Here is a 27,332-nt window from a genome sequence, read left to right as displayed (position 1 = left end):
CCTTCCATTTTGTTCTTATTGTTCCATGTAATAGATTGCTGGTATTACCACTTTAACTCAGAAATAGCAAAGCTATAGGTCGTATGAGTAGTGAGACCTTGGATTCCTGTTCGCCGCCTCGCCGGTGGTTTTCCACTAAGACATTCAAATTAGCTGAAGAGAGGATTTTGTCTTAGAAGAATCGAGCAAATAAAATTATTAAATATTTAAATAAGTAGTTGCCGTATAATTTCAAACATATTTCCATCTCGTTTTCCCACAGGGCACATTGCAACCGGTCGCATAATGTCTCTAGTCACATACAAATCTCGATTTGTGTGACGCATTGCTAGTGCACTTTTGACTTCTTGGCACCTACTAAAGCTTATTGCTGTTGTTGTTGGATTTTTATTTCGCTGTTGTACACCATTGTTGCCGTCGACGCCAAAATACACGCTTAAATCAGACACAGGAACCGAAGCCAAAATTTGAACGTGAAGCGCGCGTTAAGCGCCGAAAAGGAAAAGAAAGAGAGTGCAAGAGAGAGAAGGGAGAAAATATACGAAAATTGCAACGTGGCTTTTGTTGCGACAACGCGTGCAGCAGCGAAAGAGAGTGGAGGAAAACATTAACAATGACGATGCAACAGAGATATAAAAAGATGGTGTTGCACAGACACACATACAGAGAGTATACGAGAATATCACGACGAGAATTTGTCATGCATAGTACGAAAGCAGCCGAGGTAACAGCAGCAACAGCGGCTTAACAAAAGCAACGCAATTGGCGGCAACACTGAACTTGCCACACACACAAAGTGCCGTTAAAATGATACGCAGAGGCACTAAGTAGATAGCTACTTATATGTGCGGGTGTGACAGAGTGAGTATTTTGTGTGTATGATTGTGGGTCTTTGACTGAAGGTAACTGGCGAACAAAAGGTTGCGTGAGGTTTACACTTGACAATGGCGGTGGCAATGCGTAACGCATACACACACAAACAGATATACCAATTTACACTGAAAGCCAAAGAATCTGTGCGCACCCATGCATTTTATAGTTGTTTGTGGCATATGTGGCATTGTATGGCCAACATCAACAACATTAGCCTCTCGGTGCCTTCTACAGCTCCTTTAATATGGCTTCAACTGGCACTTACACTCAATTTGAGTTGATCGTATGTGAGTGCAATGGACGCATGTGGCGAACAACGACGAGATTCACGTTATACAAGCGGCAGTAAATGCTGTAAACATATTGGATGAAATGGGAAAAATGAAAATACGTAGAGATCGTACATATGTACCAGAAGACACTCAAGTTAAACACCTAATAGGCCTCTGTGAAGTTCGAGTTGGCCTGCAGGTAAATTAAATATCAAAGTAAGTATTACTAATACGTTGAAGAAAGCTGCAGTAAAGCAGAAGAAAATCAAAAAAAGGAATACAACTTGGAACTAGGAAATTTAAGGACACTTGTGGCATAAATAATGCAATACAACAACAGTTAAAGAAAAAGTTGCACTGCGAAAAAGCACAATAAAAGCATTATCACGGTCGAAAGTTTACAAAGCGTTCGCAAAGAAAAAACGCGGAGACAAGTAACTCAGTGAAATGCAGTAAAGGAGAAGTGTTGAACAAAAGAGCAAAATATAAGTAAAGAAAAATGCAACATTCAACATCAACAAGAACTGCCCTGAAAGACGCATTGAGGAGTCCCTAAAGGGACACTTGTCTCGCGAAGCACTCAGCTATTGCCACTAAAAGTGTCGCTAATAGCATCAAAGTGCCAACAAATTTGATTTCCAAGTAAATGTTGAGAGATGGAAGTAAACACGGAATAAGGACGCAGTTAAGCTGAAGAAGTTGAAGTCAAATAGAGTCAAATAAAACAAACTTTACAGTGTGAAGTAAGTGTTGGGAAATATGAAATATAATAATTTTACCAGCGGAGTAGTTGAAGGTAGAACTATTAGAACTAATTATTATGTTTTTAATGATATTAAACATGCCTCTAAGTTTGCGAGAGCTTTTGGAAATATAATATTCCAAATGAAGAGATTGTAGAATATAATAATATATAGTTCCATCGCAGAGCATTTATTCAGAGTTCATCTCTTAGTAGCGCCAAAACCGAGTTACTTCCACAGAGTGGGACTCAAACGCCGGTCACCGGAAAGTATTTTAAGAGCTCTATGACGTGCTATCGGACGCTTTTGTTGGATATGGAGATGCAAGATGTTGTTATATGTGTATACAACAGAACTAAATAGTTCAAAAGTTTTGTAAGCATTTAGAAACAATATGTTCACTAATTGAAAACATGATGTCTTCCAGTGTCACCTCTTTTATTAGCTTATTTAAATCTACCGAATATACTACTATTACTTTTATTCGACGTTCGGACGGAGCTTAAAGCTTTCAAAGTCAAAGAAAAGCTTTCAGGTTCAAGAAGAAGTTTGAAATTTTAGTAAAAGGGGCACGCACTATTACATAATAGAGTATTATAGTATAATATATTTTCTCAAATGGAGAACGTAAGCCCATCGCATCTTGTTGTTCCATAGCTGGCGCTTTTTTATATATGTGTCCTTATTCAGGCCAAGGCCAAGAAAGGTTCGTATATGGAGGACTGTCGTAGCAATTATGCTTTTGGTAAGCATTACAGACTTATGTTTAGCTGGTTTCCTTGGTTCCGTGGTTTATGTTTTTAAAAAAGAAAAGTTTTTTAGTAATAACAGGGGAGTTCTGGACTTAAAAGCCTAGGTAAGATCACCAGAACGCTTCGAAGACTATTTTTGGTCAAATATTAATGACTCAGTAATTGAACAAATTTTAAGAAAGATCCTTCCTATGTCGATCAACATTTTCCTTCCTAAAAACGAAAAGACTGGCAGAGTTGCTGTCAGTGAAGCTCCTATGGTCATTCGGTAGAGTTTTATTTGAAACTTATGTAAGTAAGATGGTCTACAGAAACAAACTTTATAGTTTTCTCGCATTAGATAATTAAAGCAGGTACTATGAGGAGTTATTTCATGAAATCTAAAGTTCACAACTAGATTTATTCTTATCAGACAAAAAGAACCAGCATCAATCGCAATTGAGTGCAATCGAATTCCTCAATGCTCAACCAAAGCTGTGCATTCAAAAGACATTTTAAAATCCATTACCCAAATTTATGACTGAACTAAGTTAGTAGAGTAGGAACGAGTGAATCTTCCACTTTTCCAACTATTTCATTCCACCAAACCTTTGACATTCCATCACAAACAACGATAGCAAAACGCATAAAAAATGCCTACGCAATAAATTACCAAATAGCTGAGGCGTATACGCAACATTTTTTCTGCTTCTTTTTCGTGGTACTCATATCAAATCCTGCACAACAGCCATCGTCGACCTCACTTTTAATAGCTATTTTAAGGTTGCGCAGATTTTTCTCTTTCACTCTTCTACGGCAATCACTGCTGCTCGTTACTCAATCGCTAGCCAATGGCTTAGTGTAACAATGATTGTATATCAATGACTGGAGTACAACAACAACAACAATTTTAGCGCATAAAAGTTAGCAAGAAAAGCGGATTTTTCATTGATTTTTTTTTGTTTGTTATTGATGTATTTTTCTTTCATTCGCTCATACAGCAGGCAGGGTATTAATTCATTTTCTTGCCGCTCGATTTTTGCATCGTGCTCCAGCGTCGATAAAGTATGCATGGCATTTCAATAGCAGCAAAAACAATGCAAGAAAATCGGGTGCAATATTGCTGGGAGAATTCAGTAAAAGCACAACACAACACAGCACAATATTAGCAACAGTGGCCAAGCGAGCAGCTGCTGGTCGTAAGCAGTTCCCAAAGCTTCATTGCATGAAACTAACAGTTTTTAAGGAGTCAACTAGCTGCTGCTGCACCTGTAGTAAGTAAACTACTCGCATTTGCAAGCATACGTTCTAAGTGTCATAAAATTTCTTTCTGTTATACGCCACTTCACTGCTGCAGCTACTGCTCTGCTATCCATTAGCCATCTATCAGTGTTCAATCAGCCGCATTCGCCTTGACCGCGTGCAAATGTGTGTGTGTCCGTCTACTTGCACATAAATATATACCAATATCGTTCAACTTTCCACTGTAGCCATGCACAAAAGCTTGACGAAAGGACTTAGTGACTGCTGACTGACAGCATTTACAGCCGAGCCACCTCCTCCGCAACCGCACTATCAACCCAACCTCATCATATGGCACACAAACCACTGCGATTTTTCTCAACGATTTTATTCCATTTGTGGCACTACTACATATGCGTGCGCTTGTACGAGTATTTGTCGACTTTTGTCTCTTTGTAAACGTATTTGTTAAGTACTGCGTGAGAGCCCTACACCATCGCCGCATGAGTGAAGAGTTCACCTTGAGCGCAAAGGCAAACAGAAATATGAGTAGTTTAGTAGTTTGTAGGACGAATGCGGTAAACTACTACATACATACGAGATATGTTCAAAAACTAACGGGAATATTAATTTTTTGAAAAAAAATTATTGATTCGTCTACATTTATGTTCAAAATAATCCCAAATCGAGATCGTCGAAATACCTCTCCAACTCGATTTTTGGACATCATTTGGCTCTTTCAGCGATTTCTAGTAAGCTTCTAGTAAAATTATGACACTTTAAGGTTCTCACTACGCTTTGGGAATAGTAAAGAGTCAGATAGAGTCATAAAGAATAATGCAAATGAACGAAATTTTTAAATTTTACAATTCCCTTTATTTTTTGAACACATCTCTACTAGTAGTGCGCTTAGTTACAGACCATTTCTCTGGCAACAAACTACAATTTTTCTTTTTATGATTTTCATTTTCATTTTCTAACTTGAATTTTTATTATATTTTTTAAGCCCTCGCTCCCTTTACATTTACCTTCAAGTAACAAAAGCGGGTTTTATGTGGTTTTTTGGTCTGTCATTGTGGCCGAAAACGAGAAAACATATGTGCATTTGTAATGGTTGACATCATTGTTGTAACCACTTATTTGCATGGCTTGAATTTGTACATAAATCGGAATGGACATTTAAACATCCACACATGCATATACATATACTTTTCAGACACTGAGTGGTGCTTGGTTGCAGTTCTAAAAGCAATTTAAATTCTATTTAACCTCACTTTATGCTGTTGAGTGCAGTAATAAATAAAACATATCACTTAGCACCACACAAAATTTCTCTTTACAGTAAATTAAGTATTTCCCTTACGTATTTATTTTAATTGTTCAGGAAGAATTTCAAATAATTGATTTAAGTGATCACTTATCAAAATTTGAGATGAAATGACGTCAGAAAAATAAATAGAGACAGCACAATTGGCTTATTGTTTCAATACTTCTAGCTTTCTTTAAATATCTGTTTCTCCCCCCGCTTTTTCTCTATCTCCATTACTTTTCTCCTCTTTGTTTACATATATATCACCCTCTCTCTTTCTCTATCCCAATTTCACTCTCTCGCTCCCTTAAAAAATAGATCTCTCTATCTAACCCTATCCCTTTATATAACTCTAAATTTTTCTAACACTCTTTATTTATCTTTCCCTACCTCTCCTTCTTTACATCCCTCGACCTCACTTCCAATCAACCTTATTTTATTTTAAGAAGATATATTTAATTTCAAAAAACAAGTAAAAGAATTTGTTAATTGTAGATACAAATTTTTCTTTGTCATAAAGACATTAAATCAGATTATTTTAAAATTAGTTTTTTGCACTGCAAAAATATTTACATATCTTAACAAATTCCAGCTTATCTCTCAAATGATTAATTGGTTTAAACAAACTAAATTGTAACACTTTCAACACCGTAATTCAGGCGAATGCATTGCTATACAAGCTGCAGCCTGTAGCTGATTGACTACAAAGTTATAGTGTGTACATAGCTCGGTTTGTGCTATATTTTGCAAATGCTCGTATATGTGTTTGGTGCTCCAAAGTATGCAATCAACAATGCAACGAAACGAAATATCTTCTCCACACACCAAAAATTCACAAATAATTCGCACAAAATGAAAGATTTATAACAAGCAGCCGACTAGGCAGTCGAGTCAGAGGCACGCTAGACAGTCAGAAGAGTGTGAAAGAGATAGGAAAAGAGAGAGAGGTGATTGGGCGCTGATACTAGTGTGTAGTGAAATAAAATACAAATTCGAAAATTTTTGCATTCTTGATTTCAAGTTCTCTCGAACTGCTGCTCAGGAATGTAGCTTATATGCTTCTGCTACTGCTGGAAAATATGCAGTTATTGCATTTAGATTTTACGACTCAAAATGTAAATTATGTAAATTATCAGCATAGTCTAAAGATAATATCTAGCTTAGTAGTATGATTAAGAAGTAAAGAGAATTGGATTAAATATTAATAGTGTCAGATATTGAGATTGAACTATACTTAGAAATCTAATAAGATGTTTCATAAAGACTCTAAGAGAACAAATATATGCTTAGAGAACTTTTAAAAATTCAAATGGTGGGATCTGGAGATATTCAGAGAAAGGACTTTGTTGGCATATAGGCGTTGTATGATGAATGAGATTTCCATCTATCAAAACAAATTACATTTACACTTTGCCTGAAGTATACATAGGACTCAATCCCCATTAATTCTGAAGAACAGGTCGAATAAATTTCTTTACGGGGCCTAATATAGCTTCGTCATGCATCAAGCAGCAAAGAAAAATTGGTAATACAACAATAACATGGAAATCTAATTAGATGTTGCGTAGTATGTTCCCAACAAAGTTCGATAATTTTGTTTAAGTTATGATTTGGAGTTGCCGGACTGAAAAATATGTTAAATGTGAAGACTAAGGAATATTTTTCTTACTTTAACATAAACAATTTTTGCAATCAACGTTTTGTACTTACAACAATTTAATAATGACCGAAAATTGATGCCGAATACTTTTATGCTTACCTGTAATGAAAAATGGATATTCATTTCAAATTAGTTGATTAATAATAAATAGAAATGTTCAATATTTAAAGCTAAAACCAAATATTTTCTATATAATATTTATCTCAGCAAACTAATAAAATAAAAAATAGAGTTGCCACAATTTTTCTTACATACGAATTAAGAAATCAAAAAATGTTCTAATTTAGACGAAATCGACAACCTTCAAAATGACATAAAAAATTAAAACTGTCATAACAATAGAAAAATTGAAATGTTTGTTTGCGAAATTATAAAAAATGGCAATTGCTTGCTGCTCACTGCTCGATTTAAAAAATATGCACTTTTTGGGAAAAACAGTGAGCATTTAACAGCAACATGTCCTTTTCTTCATTTACATAATTTAAAATTCTATATCTACAAATGTTTGCTGCGCATATCTGGCACATTCAAATAAAAAAATTTTGCATTTTGCATGCATTATGCTTTTGTCGGCCACTTTGAAGACTGTTGTGCAAATACAGCCTGCTGCTGTGCCACAATTTATACAAATACACATTGTAAGCATTGCATATTCAAGCAGCTAGAGGTCACAGTCATGTGACGTATGTGTGCAAATAGCCAAATATAGAACTAAGATGCCAAGAACTGGATTGCCTACACTTTCAGAAGGCAGAATTTGCATGCTTAAGAATAAGAATATGTAAACGCCTGGCAACACTGCGCCTCATCGGGTCACTCAACGCAAGAGTACACGGGTGTTGCCAGATGCGGCTACTTGATTGTATTTCCTTGGCATTTCCTAGCCAAGCAGTTAGCTGCTTATCGAGTTTACTGATAAAGCGTTTACTTTAGTTGTAGTTGGAGTTTTTTGGGTTTTAGTGCAAAGTTACTCAACTCAACAACTTTGCATGCCTTCGTCTTATTGCACATGTTCCTTGTATTTGTACTGGACTTTTTCAGTATTCACGCAGTTGTAGTTCTTGTGTTGTCCCTTGTATTTTACTTGCCGCTCTTATCTGCTGCTTTCGTTTCTGCCAAATTTGAATTGCTTGCTGCTCGCTGTTCACTTGATTGTTTGTCGGCAACATGTTTTTTGGTATTTGTTGTTGTAGGATTCTTGCAAATGCAAGCGCTTGATTGTTGTTTTTTTCTTTTCCTTAAATTTCACAGACAAATATTGAGGTTGCTCATACGCCCCAACACCCCACACACAGCGCAAGGCTCACCCGCCGCCAACCAAAACTTAGTGGCAACAAGACAGTCGATGAATATCAGCGGCAAGTGCACAACAATGGCAAACAATAGATTTAACCGTTGTTGCGTTGTGCACAGCTAAAGAAACATTTTGTGGAAAGTCTAGCGCGGGGAGTCCCCTGTTGCGTGGCAAGTTTTTGTTGAGGAGTGGAGGGGTAAAAATTTTGCACAAACTTATTATTTACTTCGAAGGACACAAGTGATGTAATGTTACTATGTAAAGCGGATTGCTCGAGAGCTTAATGTTGAACAAACACACACAAACACACACTTACACAGAAACTAACAGAAAATTTGCCTTGCCTTCATCCACAGAGCGTATATGCCACTTGCCACTACACAGGCAGCCAACTTAACTGCATACAGTGTGTTTAGCGGCATATGTGGACTGGTTCTTTGTTGCCTGCTGCTGGCTTTAGTAGTTTGAAGTCGGAATTTTCAAAATTTTTGTTGTTTTCTTTTTGTTGTTGTTATATTGCCTACTATTGCTTTTATTGTTGTGAAATTGCGGAAATCAAGTGTGTTTGGAGCAGCTGTTTTATGCTACTATGCTAGGTGCTAGCATATTCTTGATATTCTTGTAGGAATAGATTTATGGAAAAAAGATAGTTGATCTTGGAAGTCGAACTAATAGAAAAATGCAAAATGAAATTTGAGACTTAAAGTTGTTGAGGCAATTAGGGAACAATAATGGAAGTTCTACTTTTATATGATGAGAGTGCTCCCAAAAACGAATGTCGTTGATATCTTTTTTTCTTCTTTGGCACTATAATCGTGGGCCGTTTTGGACCGAGAACATAAAACTTCATCATTTGCTTATATCCTTTGCGAAGTCACACTAGTTGTAAATTCCAAAAGTTCCCCAAGCATTTGGTCCTTCTAGGGGATGCGTGGATGTCCATGCTTATTTGATGAGCACTCATGGGGCATTCGTTGAATTTTTGTGCGCTTTATTATATCCATGCGCCGTAGAACTTATACAATTAATGGTTCCACCTTATTCAGTAATCAATGATCACGCGTACATCACCAAAGATCTTAGAGGGAACAGTTCTCTCGAATGTTACAAGTGTTTTCTTATCTCGGTTCGTCATGATAGGAGGGAATGATTAGATACAGAACCCAAAGCAGCTGGTTTGGCATACTTTTACCACTTATACTGTCTACTTAATGGATATCCATCCCATATTGTGGTATTATTAATGAAATTTCATTCGAGAAGGGAGGGTATTAGTTATAATCAAGAGGGCTGCATGGGCTAAATAAAAATAAATAAAAAGACAACTTGCATGTCAATCAGAACCTAATATTCTAACTCTACTGTGTAGTCTAGTTTTGAACTTTTTCTACTTTCTTTGTTTTCCTTTAAAACTTTTCTCTCCCTCAAATTTCTCTCAAGACCTTCACTTCTATTCTATTACCACCATTTATATAACAATAGGACTATGACAACAAGTACTCAAACAAAGAGCAATAAAAAAATAAACTACAACAAATAAAGAGTGAACCCAACCAAATGCGTTCTTATTCAAGAAACATTGTAAAAATAAAAAATCTTATGAAAAACGTAACAAAAAACTTAAGGCAAAGTAAACTAAAACTAAGTCAACAAGAAACAAAGCAAAAACTGTAAGTTGCACAACAAAGGAACCGAGTAATTGAAACGCAGATAAACGTAGAAAGATCATAATAACGGTAAAATGCTTGATGAAAAGATGAAACTGAAAATGATGCCACGGCTACAAAAAAGGGTTAGACGAAAACATCAAAAATACAATATAATTGCGTAACTGTAAATGTGACAATGGAATTGTAGGCGAACGAAGCGAGCGAACGAAGGACACACGAACACATAAGTGGGGAAATAAAATGCATATAACTGCACTTTAAGCGCAAGACGAAGGCAAAAATTGGAGCCGGTAAACCATAAAGAGGAAGAGGAAGCAAAGCTAACATATATATATGGGAATAAAGAGGTGATATATCTGTTTCAAATAGCTGTACGATTGAAAGCTAAGTCATATTCTTTAAAGTGGACATGAAATAAATGGATTAACGGTAATAAAGAAGCTGGTTTGTGGTTTTTAAAGGATAGTAAGGTTGTTAATTGGCTGAACAGTGGCATTTTGACTTAAACGAGACTGAACTCTGAGATCGTCATACATTTCAGTATTAATCGTTGCTTTTCTTTCATTATTTTCCTTCTGATATCCCCATTGGCAGAACGACGGAAATGAAAGTCATTGTCTACTCACCAGCATCGATTGTATCGGTGCACTGCTTTTGTCGACTGCGTCAACTGCAACCGTTACAGCTTTCTGCTACCATTCTTGTTCTTTATACATAAGCAAGTGTTTTATATATGGTTATGTTGTTCTTTTGGCAAAAGCTTTCGGCGTTTTTTATTATGACTTCCGCGCTGCCAGCAGTTTTCGTATTTTAACGTTACATCAGACAAGTTGGAATTTTATGATGACAACGCTGCCGAAAGTTGACAATTCAATGTGGTGCAGGACCAATAACGTTGGCTCAAAGATAAATTTTTAAAGCTTAGCAAATATTTTTCTTCTTCATTTTATTCTCGTTTCTTACTCTTCTCCATACAAAATTTGTATTCTAAATATTTTATTCTTTAACTATCTTCCTCTCCTCTAAGAGCAGCCATCCACCGCTAGTTAATGAAATCAGTTGCGCTTGGCTAATACCTCGTGGCACGTGACTACCGGCACTTCACTTTGTCTATGATAGGGCAACAACAACACTCAAAGAAAGAAATACAAACAACTACCAGTTGCGGTGCCAATGATAGCCAAGTAACACCGAAAATAAACAGCACAGAAGAATAGATAAAAAATATGTGAAGAAAGCACCTAAAAACAAAAACGACAGAGTCAAAAGCAGTCAAGCAAATCTACAAAGCCAGTGAAGTCAGTGAAGCGAGACAGTGTTGGTATGCGCGAGACAAAACTTGTTAATGGAGACAGTGAGGTGAACTAAAGAGAATAAAGAGAAAAAAGAAAACAAAGAGTATACGAAAATCGAGAAGACAATGATGGAAGAAGCGTCTAAGCTTAGAGGGTCAGGTTCTTAAAAAAAAATGTTTTCTCCCATTTTTCTTTGCATTTCCTCAAAACTGTTGGTTTTGACTTGTCAGCTTTCATGTGTTTTTGAAAGGCTTCCCACAAAAAGTGCTCATGAGAAGTTCTCGATTTGATTGAAAGTTCTTTTTCTCTTCCTCACTTATGTTTGTTTTTCATTCTTTTTGTTGCTATTGTTTCTTATTTGCTGCCAGCTGATAAACCACTCATCATCTCTTTACCAAAGCATGGTATGCATTCTAGTAAGCCTTCATTATGTCTCTGCTGTTTGAAGTTGTGTTGTTGCGCTGTCTTTCTTTTTTTGGCGAGTTTCTTCTATTTAATTCTTCTATTTAGTAAAGACTTTTGCAGACATGAGCAACAACCATACCAGCAAAAGGATGGCTAATAATGAGAAGACAGCAAAAAGCAGTGGCAACGCAAAGACAACAACAATAAAAACAGCAACTGGCTAGCAGACAACGAAAGTATTGTGACTACATTGCCATTAGATGACAATAACAATAACAACAACATTGAGTTGTTTGTTGCCGCCACTTTAAATGCATACGTACTATTGTTGGGAGGCGAAGAAAAAATGAAAAATATAAAACAAAAATAACAAAAAAAACTCCAATAGTTTGGCTAAGTTTGCTTTTTTGCTCTTATTTTCTTCGTTTAACTATTGTAAATGTGAATGCCAAAAAAAATTAGAAGCAAACAACAACAAAATTGTAACTTGTCAGCAACTCAACTTAATTAAAAGTAGCTCAAAACAACAACAATAACAACAACAACAAACAATTTAAAATAAAAAAATAGAGGAAAAATTTTTTTCTTAAAAAATAATTTAAAAAAATAATAACAAAAACTTTTATTATTGACTGCTCATTGCTACGATAAGTTAACTTACTAAGTCTCAAATTATATTGAGTTTTTAGGTGTGTCGAAGTAAATTTAAGTAGTAAGAAAAACTTGTGAAATTAAGAAAGTACGCTTGAGTAGCTAATATTTCAATAAAAAGTTAAAGCAAATGCCACTCGAGTTGCCGCTGTTGGGTTGCGAAGTGACTGTTGATGAGGTCAGCAGGCGATTTCTTAATCCAGCTGCTACGAAAACTATCAGAACTTTCCTTCAGAGAAGTTTTTCAGTGGTCAAAAATTTTAGAATTTGCCTTACGGTTAAGTATGATTAATTATTGGACTAATCTCCGCTACAATTTAGGTCAACCATAACTTTACTTTCATGTACACTAACTTAATTTTAATGTCTGATCTAAAGTTTAGGTCACCTCCCAAAACTTCTTAGGCACAAAATAGTAATTTGACAGCATTTAAAACATGTTAATTCTAAATAACACCACTCATATTTACACAATATAAATTTACACGCCTTGGGACCAAATATTATTTGCAGCAACTTTCCTATGATTTATACATACTTCAAATCTACATAACAATATTATTGGCTCACCACATTACCGAGTACTCTCCCAAGCACTAATTAATAATATTCCCTACGAAAATTTCAGTAGTTTCAAGTATATATTTACGATATTACAAATAGGCATACTGATATTTGCCGGTCTGCCCAATGAAGTTTCATCTGCAGTGTCTTAAGTCAGGAAGCTTCGTTCTCAGTAAGCAACACCTTAACCACTTGTTGTTGAGGCAAACAGATGCCAGCCAACTTACATGAACTTCATGACAAGTTTGTATGTAAATATGTATTTTATGAAGTGATGCCTTTTGAGTAAAACTTGACAAATGTTGCAAGCAGCTTATCGAAATGTGAGTGAGAGTGTAAGTTGCAATCGAAAGTCATAATGGCAACAGCAAAAGGTTGACAAAATATTTATGTCTCGAAGTAAATGACGTGGTTTCATATAACCAGGAAGCAAACAAGTTGTTGTATATATGCACATATGTATTAATGTTTCTCCTCCAATAAGACAATATGCATGTGAGTAGATGGTTTATTAGTACAAATGATTATGAATAAATAACTAAGAGCGATCTTAATCCAATGATATTTGCTTAGGAAAGTGTGCTTAATTAAAGCAGCTTTCGAATGGATGAGGAATGTCGGAACAATATTGCTTTTGTTTCAACTTCAAGTGGAGATATGTTGGTGTGTGCTTAAATATTTATTGAAATCACTAACATACTTACAGGATTTTGAGGATATTTAGTTGAATATATGACCTTTAAAGAGTATATGGGTTTCCAAATTGGGCCGATTGTACATTAATGAATTTATCTAATAATTGATACCCAATATGACATTTTATAGAATACCATAAACCATAGACGTTTAAATGAACGATTATTCTTAGTAGACCCCTTTTAAAAATGTCAAAGATATTTAATATATTATACAGCGTTACCATTTACAAAATATAAAAATATATTATAAATTATAAAAAATATTTATTTCGTAAAAAAGGATAAAAATTTATGAAATTTTTACTCCTCAGGGTTGCCACGTAGACAAATTATTATTGGAATATATTTACATATTTACTAATACAAAATATTAATATTTGTTTAGTTAATGAAAATATTTGCACTCAGCAGAAGGGTTATTTCAAGAAATTAGTTAATTTATATTATTTTTGTACCAAATACTAGATGTAAAAATGTTAACAGGGTTCTGAAATTTAATATCTTTTTTAAATTTTTAACGAGTTAAAAAGTTAATATTTTAAGTTTGCAATAAAATAAATGTTGTAATAATTTTAATTAATATATGTATGTATGTGATTGGCGTTGCAACCGTTTAGCCGGTTATAGCCGAATCGACAATAGTGCGCCACCTCTCTCTCTCCTTCGCAGTTCGGACACAATATATAGTAGAGCTTTTTTATTTTTATTATACTAGAGTATAATTATTCCCACTTTTTCTAATTTTCTTTCAAAACATAATATTTATGGAAAATTTCTAACATTACAAAAACCTACATATTTATCTTTGCAATATAATATTACGCCGAATTCCGAATCTTTACAACTGAAATATAAATCATTTCAGAATTTCGCTATTTTCCAGTTCAGCTATCAGAGCTTCCTATTACTTTCTTCCTTACCATTGTATTACTAAAGCAAGTAATTAAATGGAAGCATAAACTTGCATTAAGTACGCATTAAATTCAAAGTGCAAAAATATTTACGCATATTTCATTAGAGAGTACAATAAATAAACATAAAATATTGTTAAAATATATGGCTTAAGATATTGTAGATTACGGTATTTTATGCTGCTGCAGTAATTTTCTTGCCATAACTTTTGTTGCTGCTGCTGCCTACATTCACAAATCACCATTCATGCATTTGTATTTTCAACATTGCGCTTTAAATAATTGAAATTTGCATTTATTTATTATTTCATTAAAATGCTAACATTTCAATATGTATTTAATTCCAAATCATTGAATACCATACGCGCACATATTAAATTAAAGTTATACCTACTATTCACTAGTTTTGAGTATTTTCATGTATTTTTGTAGCATACATTTAGGCGTAGGGGCACTGTAGCGCTTTAAATGGACCGTATTTGTGCAATTGATTTGACAGTATTTATTAGAAATAATTATAAATTTTGATTTTTGCCCTTACATGTGACTGTATTATTGTTAGTTATATATAGAAATATACAGACGTATAAAGGCATATGCAATAATAACACCCAAAATGTTTATTTCAACAAAATTTATTTATTTCGAACATTTAAATTAATTGAAAAATATGCTTGGCCAGTTGAAAATCACCATAAATTACATTTTTGCTTAATTTACGAAACCATATTCACCAAATAATAGTAGGGTTAACGAGCGCAAGTTATTCTAGGTCAGGTAATTGTTGCGGCTGCTAAGAGACGACATGCAGCGCTGGAATTTATATTAAGGCAATTAGCATTTATTTACTCTTCATTTATTTAGTTTATTTATACAATCTTACTTCGACGGCAGGTAATGTCTCAAAATTCATTCAATTTGCTGTGTAAATATAATGGTTTACAATTGCTACATCAAATTTGAATTTGAAAAGTACTAGAAATTTAATGAAAAATATTTCAAATTGTACGAAAACTAAGTGATTTCGAAATATAAAATAATTAAATAATAATAAAAAAATAAAAAAAAAAAAATAATAATAAAATAAATTTAAAAATTTTTAGAAAATTTTTAGTCAAAAATTTCAAAAAATTTTAAAAAATTTCAAAATTTTAGGTAAATTTTTTATATTAAAAATAATTTAAAAAATATATAATTTCTTAAAAATATTAAATATATATATATATATATATAAAAGGCTCTAAATTATTATTTTAGGCCATTTAAGCAACACTTTCATACAAAATTCATTGCACTGAAGTCACAAGCAACAACCAAACTGAAAACCCAGCTGCCACCAATATTACTCCATGTGTTCACATTAATTATTAAACACATACACAACGCCAAAACAAAGAACCCATTTTTCTTGTTAAGCATCCTTTGTTTCATTTTTATATCATTAATTTTTTGCCTTGCATCTGTGAAGCGTATAAAAGCCACACTTTTATCAGCAACTGCTGCCAACACCGCCACACAGCATACATTGAGACGACAGAGCGACACAACCATAAATCAACCAAGAGCAATGCCAAGCAATAAATAATTATTTAAAAAAAAAAACATAAAAATGAAGTCAGTGATATTGTATGGCAAAAAAAACTTAATGAATGCCTATAAATGCCGCTAAAGTATGGGAGAAGCGTAGCGATTAATGGCTATTAATTTGCTGGCCACAATAATTATGGTAAATTTACATGTAGGAGTACAAATGTGAGGATTATAGAAAATTTCAAGGGTGTAAAGCAAGCAAGTTGGAGAGATATATTTTATAAAAAAAATGTATACTTTGCAATTATCTTTAATGAAAACCATTTATTAAAACTTAATCTTCACGAAATAGTAATTAGTCCATGACCATATTGGATGGTACGTCTACGCAGTGTCATATAAATATTATGAAGTACTAAAGTAACATATTTAATCGCATAGAAATTTTATAATGTTGCTTTAAAACTTTAAACATTCACTTACACTTGTCCCTAATACTAATTCAAGGCCCTTTGTCAAAGAACTAATTCAAAGTAATCATAAGTTAAAGTCTTTAAACCGCTTTTAACAGTATAGGTCTTACTTTTATTTCGAGTTAAAATAGGAAATTACGTATACGCAACTGGTTACTATTTGAAGTTACGTATACGCAGTGTAGTACAAGAATTTGTGCTTATATCGTACTTAAATTTGATTTTTAATTAATGTAATACATATAACGTGAAGAGTAAAATATAATGTAATGTTCTTTATTAAATTTTATTTTAATTTTCTATGAAAAAGTAAAAGAGATCGCACTAAGCAGCTTTTAAAGCTTGCGACGTTGTATGTTGTGCTCATAGATATAACAGATATTGTAAATAAAACTCGCGGTGTAAATTACTTGATAGCGTCAATATTTTGTGAAAAATTTAGCAAACAAACAAACTAAAGCGTTTAGATAAGCGAGGAGTGATAAATACATGCAAATTATACAAGTAATTAGCTAACAAACTTGTATTAGCCAAAATACATAACACGAGGAGAGTCAGAGAAGTCAGTAAGTTTATCTTAATAAGATTTTAAAGGAAATAAGTAAGGAAGGACTAAGTTCGGGTGTAACCAAACATTTTATACTCTCGCAATTTATTTATTTAACTTTATTTATATTATATAATACACAATTTGACACACATATTCGTCATATATATTGTATAAAGTCCATTGAAAGTTGTAAACCATAATATTAGGTTAGAAGCACCGAGGCCCTCGTGTTCGATATATGGGGCCTTAAAAACCTATGGTCCGATTTCGGCGATTTTTAGAATGGGGCTGCCACACGATAAACATAGTATTTGTGCAAAGCTCTGCTCCGATATCTTCACTAGTGCTAACTTTATATATTGTAAAGTAAGCGATTCAGATAGTCTTCAAAGTTCTGGTATGTAGGAAGTAGGCGCGGTTGTGAAGCGATTTGGGCTATTTTCACAACATATCATTGGGATGTAAGGAAACTATTACAAACCAAGTTTCATTGAAATCGGTCGAGTAGTTCCTGAGATATAGTTTTTGGCCCATAAGTGGGCGACGCCACGCCCATTTTCCATTTTGTAAAAAAATCTGAGTGTAGCTTCCATCTGCCATTTCTTATGTGAAATTTAGTGTTTCTGACGTTTTTGGTTAGTGAGTTAACCCACTTTTAGTAATTTTCAACCTAACTTTTGTATGGGAGATGGGCGAGGTTATGATCCGATTTCTTGCATTTTTGGACTGTATTAGGAAGTGGCTAAAAAAAAACGACTGCAGAAATTTTGGTTTATATAGCTATATTCGTTTACGAGATATATACAAACAACCGATTTGGGGCCGGGACCACGCTCACTTCTCCAGAAAAATTACATCCAAATATGCATCTTTATAGTGCGATCCTTCATACTAAATTTTATTTCCATAGCTTTATTTATGGCTTAGTTATGGCACTTTATGTGTTTTCGGTTTTCGCCATTTTGTGGGCGTGGCAGTGGTCCGATTTTGCTCATTCTCGAAAGCAACCTTCCTATGGTGCCAAGAAATAAGTGTGCCAAGTTTCATCAAGATATCTTAATTTTTACTCAAGTTACAGCTTGCACAGACGGAAGGACGGACGGACAGACATACATTCGGATTTGAACTCCACTCTTCACCCTGATCACTTTGGTATATATAACCCGATATCTAACTCGTTTAGTTTTGGGTATTACAAACAACCGTTATGTGAACAAAACTATAATACTCTCTTTAGCAACTTTTGTTGCGAGAGTATAAAAATACTAATAAAATATAAGAATATTTTTAAAATGAAACCATGATTGCAGAAATGATTTCAATATAACGATATTTTGTTGCAAATAATTGTCGAAGGTCAACTCAAAATAAGAGGTACGCAAAAATTGGAGGTTAGGAAATCATGTATAGAGACAATGCCTAATCTACAAGGGTCATGGTTAAGATTATTCCGGATACATTTATGATTAATAACACTGTCCAACAAATGAAGACTTTTTGAATGGAACAGAATAGCGACCCTATAATTCTGAAAGGGTATGTTGAGTAGATCATTTTTATAGAACAAACTTATGGTCCAGCACGTCTGAGTTTTTTTTTTACAGTGGGTCAAAGTTTTCATTTTTTGGTTGAAGGGAGCGTTATACTATATGAAAAAAATGTTGTAAGTTAATGTCTGAAAGAATTCTTATGGTCAGAGTTGTATTGTGGAATTGTATGAGGATTATTTTTGTGGAAGATCTTAACCCTCTAACTGGTTTCTTTATGGCTCAATTTGACCCTTTTTTTGAGAAAATCAAAAAATATCCCTTAAAAAAGGACATTTAAGGATTAAAATATTTAACGAAAATGTTTGGCGGAAAATTTCAGTGGGGGTCACCAAAGACACCATTGTTGTAAATAAAGCTCTTTACGATTGATAAAAAAATTATAATTTTGTTTTAATAGTGGTTTATTATAGTATGTACATATTTATTTTTTTGCTTCAGCAGTAGTAGGACAATGAATTAAAGATTAAACTTAATATGCTTTCCTGTATTTAGCTTGACGTGAATGTTCCGATGTGTCAAGGTTTCTGTACAAGCCCCATACGTATTCAGCAAGCATTACAGTTTGGGATTTCCCTTTGAATCTTTCTTCCAATACCTTTATATCCTGATGAAACCTTTCACCGTGTTCATCTGAAACCGTTCCAAGGTTTTTTTTTTTTTTTAAATTCAGATGGTCACTCTGTTTGGGTTCCTTAATTTCTACTTCGTGGATTTGATTGACAATTACTGAAATGACAGATCTCGTTGTATGGCTTCTTAGTTTAGGTGTTTCTAAGCACCAGTGTATCTGTTCGGTTTAGAAAAAATATATCTTAACACAACATCTTAAATATAACATCAACAATGCAAGTGTTTATCATATTGCCCTCGTACGAAAAATTTCAAATTTTAACGAAAACAAAACAATAAACTTCGAAATATACAACCTTTGAAGAAGCAGAGCAAATAACTACAAAAACAAATACGAACATAATAAGCTTTGTAAATACGAAATTTGTAATAGTTGACAACAACAACAACGATAAAAGCAACAAACAAATGAAATGGAACGCAAACAAAAGGTTTGGAAATAAACACACAGGCACAAAAATATATACAATCTTATATAAGTAGGGGTATTTCTCTTTTGAAGTGACTGCAACGCTCGTAGTGGTAATGCCAATACATACAGAGTTGCGCTTGCAACACGCACTTGGCACTATGATTGCATGCCGGGTAAGCGGTTATGTTACAGATATGAGGGGAATTTCAGCTTGTCGCTGCAGCTATGGCACACGCGTTCCATGTTGCATGTGGCACTTTGGTGTGTATGAATTGCGGTGCAAATGAGAAGTTGTTTATATAACCAAACGATGAGTAATGTTTTGCGTTCGTAATATCAACAAAAATAATATGAAAATAACAACAAAAACACAATTTGTGTAACCACAAACAGGCGTATGTAGCACATGCAACAACCCCTTTAAAAATATACGTAATTGAAGTGCGAGCGTGCTTGCAACAGGGTTACTCAGATTGGTATTTTGAAGACTTCATAAAAGAATTTTTCGACTCCGGTTTCTGTAGAGACACACTTGGTCACTTAGAAGTCACGTTGATAACTGTATCATTGTATCTTTTTGCAATATATATTTTTGGGATTAAGAGTGAAATTCGAATTTTAGGTAATCTTAGCCATATAAATAAATATACAATATCGAAATAACTTTACGATTCCTTTAAAAATTTCGAGTTCGGGTAGATTTTTGGGATTTCGAAATTTTCTAAAACCCTATATATTAATAATAATAATAATAATAATTTTTTACTACAATTTCTTTCTTTTTTATTGAACTTGAGAAAAGACATGTAATAAATTCTGGATCCCGATTAGTTCGAAACCTTATCCCGTAATTTCGGGTTAAAATTTATTTTTTTTATTTTCGGATCAAAAAGTATTCCTCGCTTCTCCATTATTTTGAAATAAAGTTGGGCTTACCAAAACGCAATTCCAATGAATTATATACCCGCTACCTAATCGAAAACCACAGCGACTCATCTATACATCAAACCCAATGCAATTCCGTATACTTATAGAAATGTATGTGGAAATTTAGGCACAACATGGGAAATGTAAAGCACGCAAAACATAGAGACACACACACACACTTCTACGCAAACATAATGACGTTATTCCACAACGCAATTGTTTTTGTTGTATTTGTCACAACAGGAGCAACAGTGTTCGAGGGATCACAAAACATATGAAAATACCACAAAAACAATAATAATTTCACTTGTGTGTATTTTGCTTATAATTGGGGAATTTAATTATTTTCGCATCTCTCGCGTGGCATCGAGAACACCGCATGTGTGAATATATATATATTTATGTATTCAAGAGTATGTTGTTGCGTTGATATGACAGCCCGCGATTGTACTTCACTGCACAATGCTGACAACTGTCATAGGCGATAGCATTGTTGTTGTTGGGAGCGTGTATAGCAGATACCGGTTCAGTAGTTTTTGTTTTTAATTTTCTATTTGTTTTTGTCTTCGTATTATTTTAACCCAGCTCAGTTGTTGTGCGTTGTCGGTCAACCGAATATAACAACGTGCGCTTGTTGCAGAAATATTGTGGTAAAATTCAAAATGGGTTACACGGGTGATATAGTAAAACAAGCGGTTGCAACAACAACAAGTACAACACATTGTGTGTAGGTATGTTTTTGGAAATTGTCATTTTTAATTATAACGGAGTTAGTTTTGACACTACGTTAATTTGAAGTGATGCGAAAAATATTCAAAATTGTTGTATAAAAATTTTTCTTGCTTGAACAAATTAAAGTTTAAAATAAAGCTAGTTCCATACCAGTTGTATTTTGAACTAGTTTTTTGGTAACTCGTTGGCAACTAGCACCAAAGAGCCCAGTGTTGTGCATATATGCTCATTAATGGTGAGAGATGATTTTGAATATCAGAAAAAGGTCAATAATTGGTAAATGATTTAATTGTAATTATGGTGATACCATGATGAGTCTAATTTATTCTTACAGACCATCTGCAAGCAAGCTAATATTATTAAAACTATTTAAATATCTTTTTCTTCCACTTCAGCCATTAAATTTGCTAGAATGATTTTATTTCTCATCTAGTATTTTTTCTACCAATTCAACTTTGCATAATTCTGCCATTTCTGCCGCAATAAAAAAAAAAAACTTTCGCAACCCATTTCTTATCCAACATTCATTCCAATTCTTTCTTTTGTTATTATTTAACTCTTTTTGCCGCCATTTATACAGCTGCGTAAAATATACAGACCAGCATGAGCATAAAAGGCAACGGCACCCCCATGGCGTATGAGTCACCTATGTTCCACAGCAAGCATTTGTCTCGTTGAGCACAGTGCTTTCAAAATTCTTGCCAGTCACCATATGAACACATAAATAGTTATGTATGTATGTAAACGAACTGTAATTCAATGAGCTGGCTATTTAATGGCATGCATTTTATTTATGAACGAAACTATTTTTCAACTGTGCACATAGTTTTACATATATAAAATGTAGGAAAAAAATTGACATATTTTTTATAGCAATCACTACACTTTACATTATTAGATTTGAGAAATTGCTGACAGCGTGAACGCATTGAAGAGCATGTGCGCTTTATTAGAAGTTATGAAAAGTTTTTTTTTATTTGTTAGTAAATAAGAGCATTTATCAAGTAGGGTTGCCGCGTATTTTATTATTTTAAGCAAATAAACGATGCTTTAAAAATGTACAGTGCAATAAAACTAATTTTTTTATAATTTGAACAAGATTTTTTAAAGAAACATATAATACGATAACTATATTTACATATTCTGACTCGGTAGGATGCCTTAGCCATATATAGTTGCAACAGAATTGTCAGGAAGCACTCCATACATGAATTCTATCACTTTTTCAAAATTAAAAATAACAACTATAATTGCTCAACTGAAAATAAAATAAATGCTGTGCAGTCTTGTGCAGAGTTGCCACGTTATTATAGTCACTAATGAGTTAATACAGTGCAAATTAACAAAATAGATTTCAAATATAAATATAATATATATATAAAAATATAAAAATACAGCAAGAAAAAATTAATCGTTTTACCTGTTTGAGATTGCCACCTAATTTTTTTATTAAAAAGTTAAAATAAAAGCAAAGAAGCACAAAATACACAAGTTCTAAGGATAAAAAATTTTAAAAACATAATTTACATATTTTAGAGTTGCCACCATTTTAATTTTAATAAAGCTAGCTTAATATCAATATTGATCAGATGACAAAAAAAGTAAAAATAGGGTTACTTAGAACAACAAATCACACAAATTACTAAAAAATACTACCTTTAGGGTTGCCATTATAGTATATTGGATATACAGTTTAAAATTAAATTTACATAACAAAATCGAAATAGTACCAACAGGAGAGTGACAGAGTTGATATAGGATACCACCAATTAATACACGATATTAATGCCAACACAGTTGCCGTAAGTTTGAAAATAAATCGATATTAAATGTATCAAATCAGACATATCAAAATTGACTTTGCAAGTAATATTTTAGTGTTAGATATAACGTAACACTACATTTTTACATATTAAAATTTGTGGTTGGGGTTGCCATGTATTTGTGTTTAAAATTATCGTCCGCAAAGACTAAACTCAAATTTAATAAAAATGATACAAAAGCAAAGCGCATTGTCATCCATTTTTTGTTCAAAAATTTTACATAACCAAAAAACAAGGTTGCCATCTACCAGCAATTTGACATATGTAATTAACTTATCTAACTTAAAGTAAAAGCTTGCATTAAGTTTCCAGCAGATTTTATTAATTTATGAAGTTATTGTTAGCAGAGTTGTCGTTTAATTTATATATTTAGTGATTAAAACCTTATGGCAACTCTTCGTAATTTTTTTTATGAAAACGAGCAGAAAATTGCAAAATTCCATATCAATTACAATTATTCCTGCACTCTTCGAACAATATCCCAATACTTTTCCACTATTTTTATAACTTAATGACCAGCAGCAATAATCAGAGACGCATAATTGATACTACATGTACAAGTATGCTGTTTGTTGCTGCCAACAAAACTGTCACAACATGCACGCCGTACCCTCTAGCAGTCAATAGTGGCATCGAAACGAATGGCAACGCTGAACTTTGCTAACTGGCAGCATATCACGCAGAGTAATTGCTGGTACTGCCACTGAAACTTACATGCTGTCGCGCAGGAAATCGTAGTGAGCATAATTTATACATATGTACTTTGGAGTATGCTCTATATCCTACTTATGTTATTGTATGTTAACCCGACACACATTATTCATAAGTAAAACGACATGTTAGTTGTCATTCCATTTCAGTTATCACAGCGTACAACAAAAAAATGTTAAAGCAAAGGAGGCGGCATCCCAGTGCAGCGTTTCCAGATAAACAGTTGGCAGCTACTCAATGTGAGTGAGTGAGTTGTGAATTGTATTGCCAGATGGTGGTCAACAAATCTGCTGCCAGCTGCCTCCTGCTTGATGTCTATTGTTCATCATCAATGCTAACGCCGGTTGACAACGCTACATCAACTTCGCTCAGTAGCAGACCAAAGACAGCAAGTCTTCCGCGTTTCCCTAAAGTCAGCGAGCTGCATCCTTATTGTGGGCTCCTTGTTTAGTTTATGTCACACTGTTGCTGCCATATCAGTCTGCCACAAAGCGCACTTGCACACGTTAATGCATCGTTTTGCGCTTATTTCCGCTCGTTATTTTTCGACGGCGCCGTCGCCTAGATGAAGGAGTTCTGCCGGCAAACGGCTAGCTGTCGTTGATTTGTAACCGCCTTGAGAGTAAAATTTCATATGACCGAATGTTGCCGTCAGTTGCACCAGCACCTACATACACATACACACCACCATCGAGTAGGCGTATCAACAAAGCCTGCATTTGCGCATCGCACAGCTCCTTAGGCCATATTTCGTATGTTGTGCTGCGCCCTACATGCAGTTGCTATCCTCCCATTGTCGTTGTCCTTTGGCTGTATAGCTGCTCTTGTCAGCCTGGTAGAGACTTGAGGCTACTGTTTTGTCTTGTCTACTTTTTTTTCGCGAGCAAGTGCGCCCGTAGTGCGATCTCTTTATTCACTTTGGGTACTAATTTCTTAAGCTGAGCCAAGTGAAATTTTGTTCATACATAAAATAAATTCTATACGATAATATTTGAGAGACAGGAAGGCTAAGTCTAAGTCTAAGACTAAGTCAAAATATGAGGGAAATTTAATTTAAAATAAATTTATAAATTAGGGGAGAATTTAAAGAAGGGGAGAAGGAGGATGTGAGAAAAAAATAATTTATTGATAATAATTTATTGAGCTCTTCTCAGCAGTTACAGTTTAAACATATATTTATCTCCTTCTATCTGTCTTTCTCTCTATCTCTTTAATTGTCCATCTTGCTCACCCACTCACACTATTTATCCTTGCTCATTCTCTCTTTCTCTTAAATAAGAACTACAACTCACAATCAGATATCTCCCCTTCTCATCCACTTTTAATGTATAACATTGAGTTTATAGTCTTCTCCGTTTCGACTTTAATTCCTACAGGATTTATGTGTATTTAATCTTTAATCGTGCTAAATGGTTTGCAGTCAACTATAACCATAACATTTGTTGTCCATCACTACGCATACCTACAAAGCGCGTTGTTGTTGTATGGCCTCATACTGCTCAAGCAATATGTTAATGTAATTCTCGGTACCGTTAAAACGCAATTCACAACAATCGCACATCCACAGCATGTACCTCCCTCGGGTCATTTGTGTGTTGTGTTAATATAATGAAGAGTAAAGGGGAGCAATAACCAGTTTCTGCAACAGACAATAATTTGTTGTTGTCATTATACACTCAACAATCTGTGTAGAGAATCTACATCACAATAAGACAGTTGCTGGTGGCGCTAACCTCATTATACCCTCGGGGTCATAACAATTTGAGAAGATGTGAGTGCGTAGTTATGTCGGATTGGAATTTTCCTTTGGGTTCGATTCAAACACATAGTATGAACAATAAATCGAGCTGTCGCTTAAAGCGAAGAACCTGCGTGAGAACCAAAGTGCCTAATTTGATTTCGATATAAATATAATATAATAACAACTACTACTCAGTACCGAAATACCCCGAATAAAATCCAGGTAGTGAGGATAATATAAAATATCCCAGATTCATTATTATTTCCTTTCCCATATCTGAAAATACCGAAGTATTCAGATAACCGAATAGCCATTCGCACAATTCGCCAACCTGTATTCGACTTGGATAGTATGGATAACCTAAAATATCCACAATAAATTATGAAGGCTTGGATTATACTTTTTGAGCATCCCCAGACATCTTTCAGTTGATGTTGATAAAATTCGGATAATGCGGATAACTTAAGGTTTCCACTTTTAGGTTTAATATACCTATTAGATATTGGTTTACCTGCATTTTTGATTATCTGGATTCAGATAAATGCTGGATAGTATAATCCAAAATCTCCTCAGTTAAATATAAATATGTCGACTAGGACCACTTTTCTCGTATATTAGCATAGCGGGATAATTACGGGTAAAGTGCGCATAATTCGGATAAGCAAAATAGCTCAAGCTACGCATATTTTCAAATATTTGGATGCAGATTATTCGAAGTCCCGCATAAATTCTGTTTACTAGGCATATCCCATGCTGGGATTTACCCAAAAGGCCTAACTGAAACTTTCCAGCGTAATCAACGTATCAACAAATGACATATAAAACACAAATCTTTCTTAAAACCTTCCACTTCATTGTAAAATTTATTATTTTCCCTTAATTTCTTGTTACCACATATATGGGATCCATTCGTTTTAGACCCTCATCTCACCTCAGCTCTCTTAGCTATATGCAGTGTTTCTGCAATAAAATAACCGTTATCCTTTGACATTTCCACCACCACCGTGCAATCACTCATTCATCATAGATGGCACCAACATTTATCATGTCACCCATTTCTCATACACATTTATTTATTTCATATTTGCATTTATAATGTTTTTACTCTACTTCCATAAGTATTTACACATTTCACACGCTGTGCACACTTTTCTTCGTCGGCGTTACATGCTTTCCGCTTAACACTTTCCAATATGAAATATTATTATAAATTGCCAACACTTGACTTAACCGACTGCGAGTGCAATTGCTGAGCAGCCAAGGATATGTAATGCAGAAATAAAATAAAAGACAAATAAAATAAAAATAAATAAAATATGTATGAAAAAATTAACAACAACAAAACGAAGTGATATCATGCTTCATGTTAAGGCCTCTTCCTTCTCTTACTCACTCCAATGCAACCCTGCTCATGTTCATCCATAACACTTTCGTACCCATCAATCTCAGTGGCTCGCTTGACTCAATTCTATAGTGGAAATGCATTTAACTCACGTATTTCGATTCGATCTTCTACTGCTTGGGCTCATCCATTCCACTTGCATTTCGCTTCAGTCGACTTTCAGCTCTACACTCACATTGCACTGCCTTGAGTTAATCTCTGGTTGCATCGCGCTTGTAATCTGAAGCGTAAATTCCCTGGCGCTCAATGAGACGCTTAAGTGCATTTTAATGGTTTCTCAGCATTACACATATGCAAAGGGAAGAGAATGGAGAGCAGAAGCAGAAAGGAAATGTGGTTGCTTTAATGAAGTGCATCGAGTGGAAGAAGGCGAGGATATCGGTATTTATATGATGGTGAAACATCATGGCTATGGAAAAATGCAGTTATTATTAGAAGTATTCTAAATAGAGGTATTATCTGAAAGAGCCAAAAGTTATCCCAAAAATCGAGTTTAAAAAGTGTTTCGAAAAAATTTCGAACACTGCTCAAAT

General features: G+C 34.2%; 1 protein-coding gene and 1 long non-coding RNA gene across 2 annotated transcripts in view; one reads left to right on the top strand and one right to left on the bottom strand.

Annotated features, from left to right (window-relative positions):
- Positions 1-13,617, top strand: part of LOC128921298 (uncharacterized) — a 97,995-nt gene extending 84,378 nt beyond the window's left edge. Inside the window, exon 3 of the long non-coding RNA XR_008470746.1 lies at positions 263-13,617. This is a non-coding gene — a long non-coding RNA (uncharacterized LOC128921298). The remainder of the gene's footprint in view (positions 1-262) is intronic.
- The window catches only part of LOC105220458 (Ig-like and fibronectin type-III domain-containing protein 2), an 804,343-nt gene that overhangs the window by 472,988 nt on the left and 304,023 nt on the right, over positions 1-27,332 (bottom strand). The window lies entirely within an intron of this gene.

The sequence above is a fragment of the Zeugodacus cucurbitae genome, chromosome 4, assembly GCF_028554725.1.
Source record: "Zeugodacus cucurbitae isolate PBARC_wt_2022May chromosome 4, idZeuCucr1.2, whole genome shotgun sequence".
Lineage (NCBI taxonomy): Eukaryota > Metazoa > Arthropoda > Insecta > Diptera > Tephritidae > Zeugodacus > Zeugodacus cucurbitae.
This window is presented reverse-complemented; position numbering and strand designations above follow the sequence as displayed.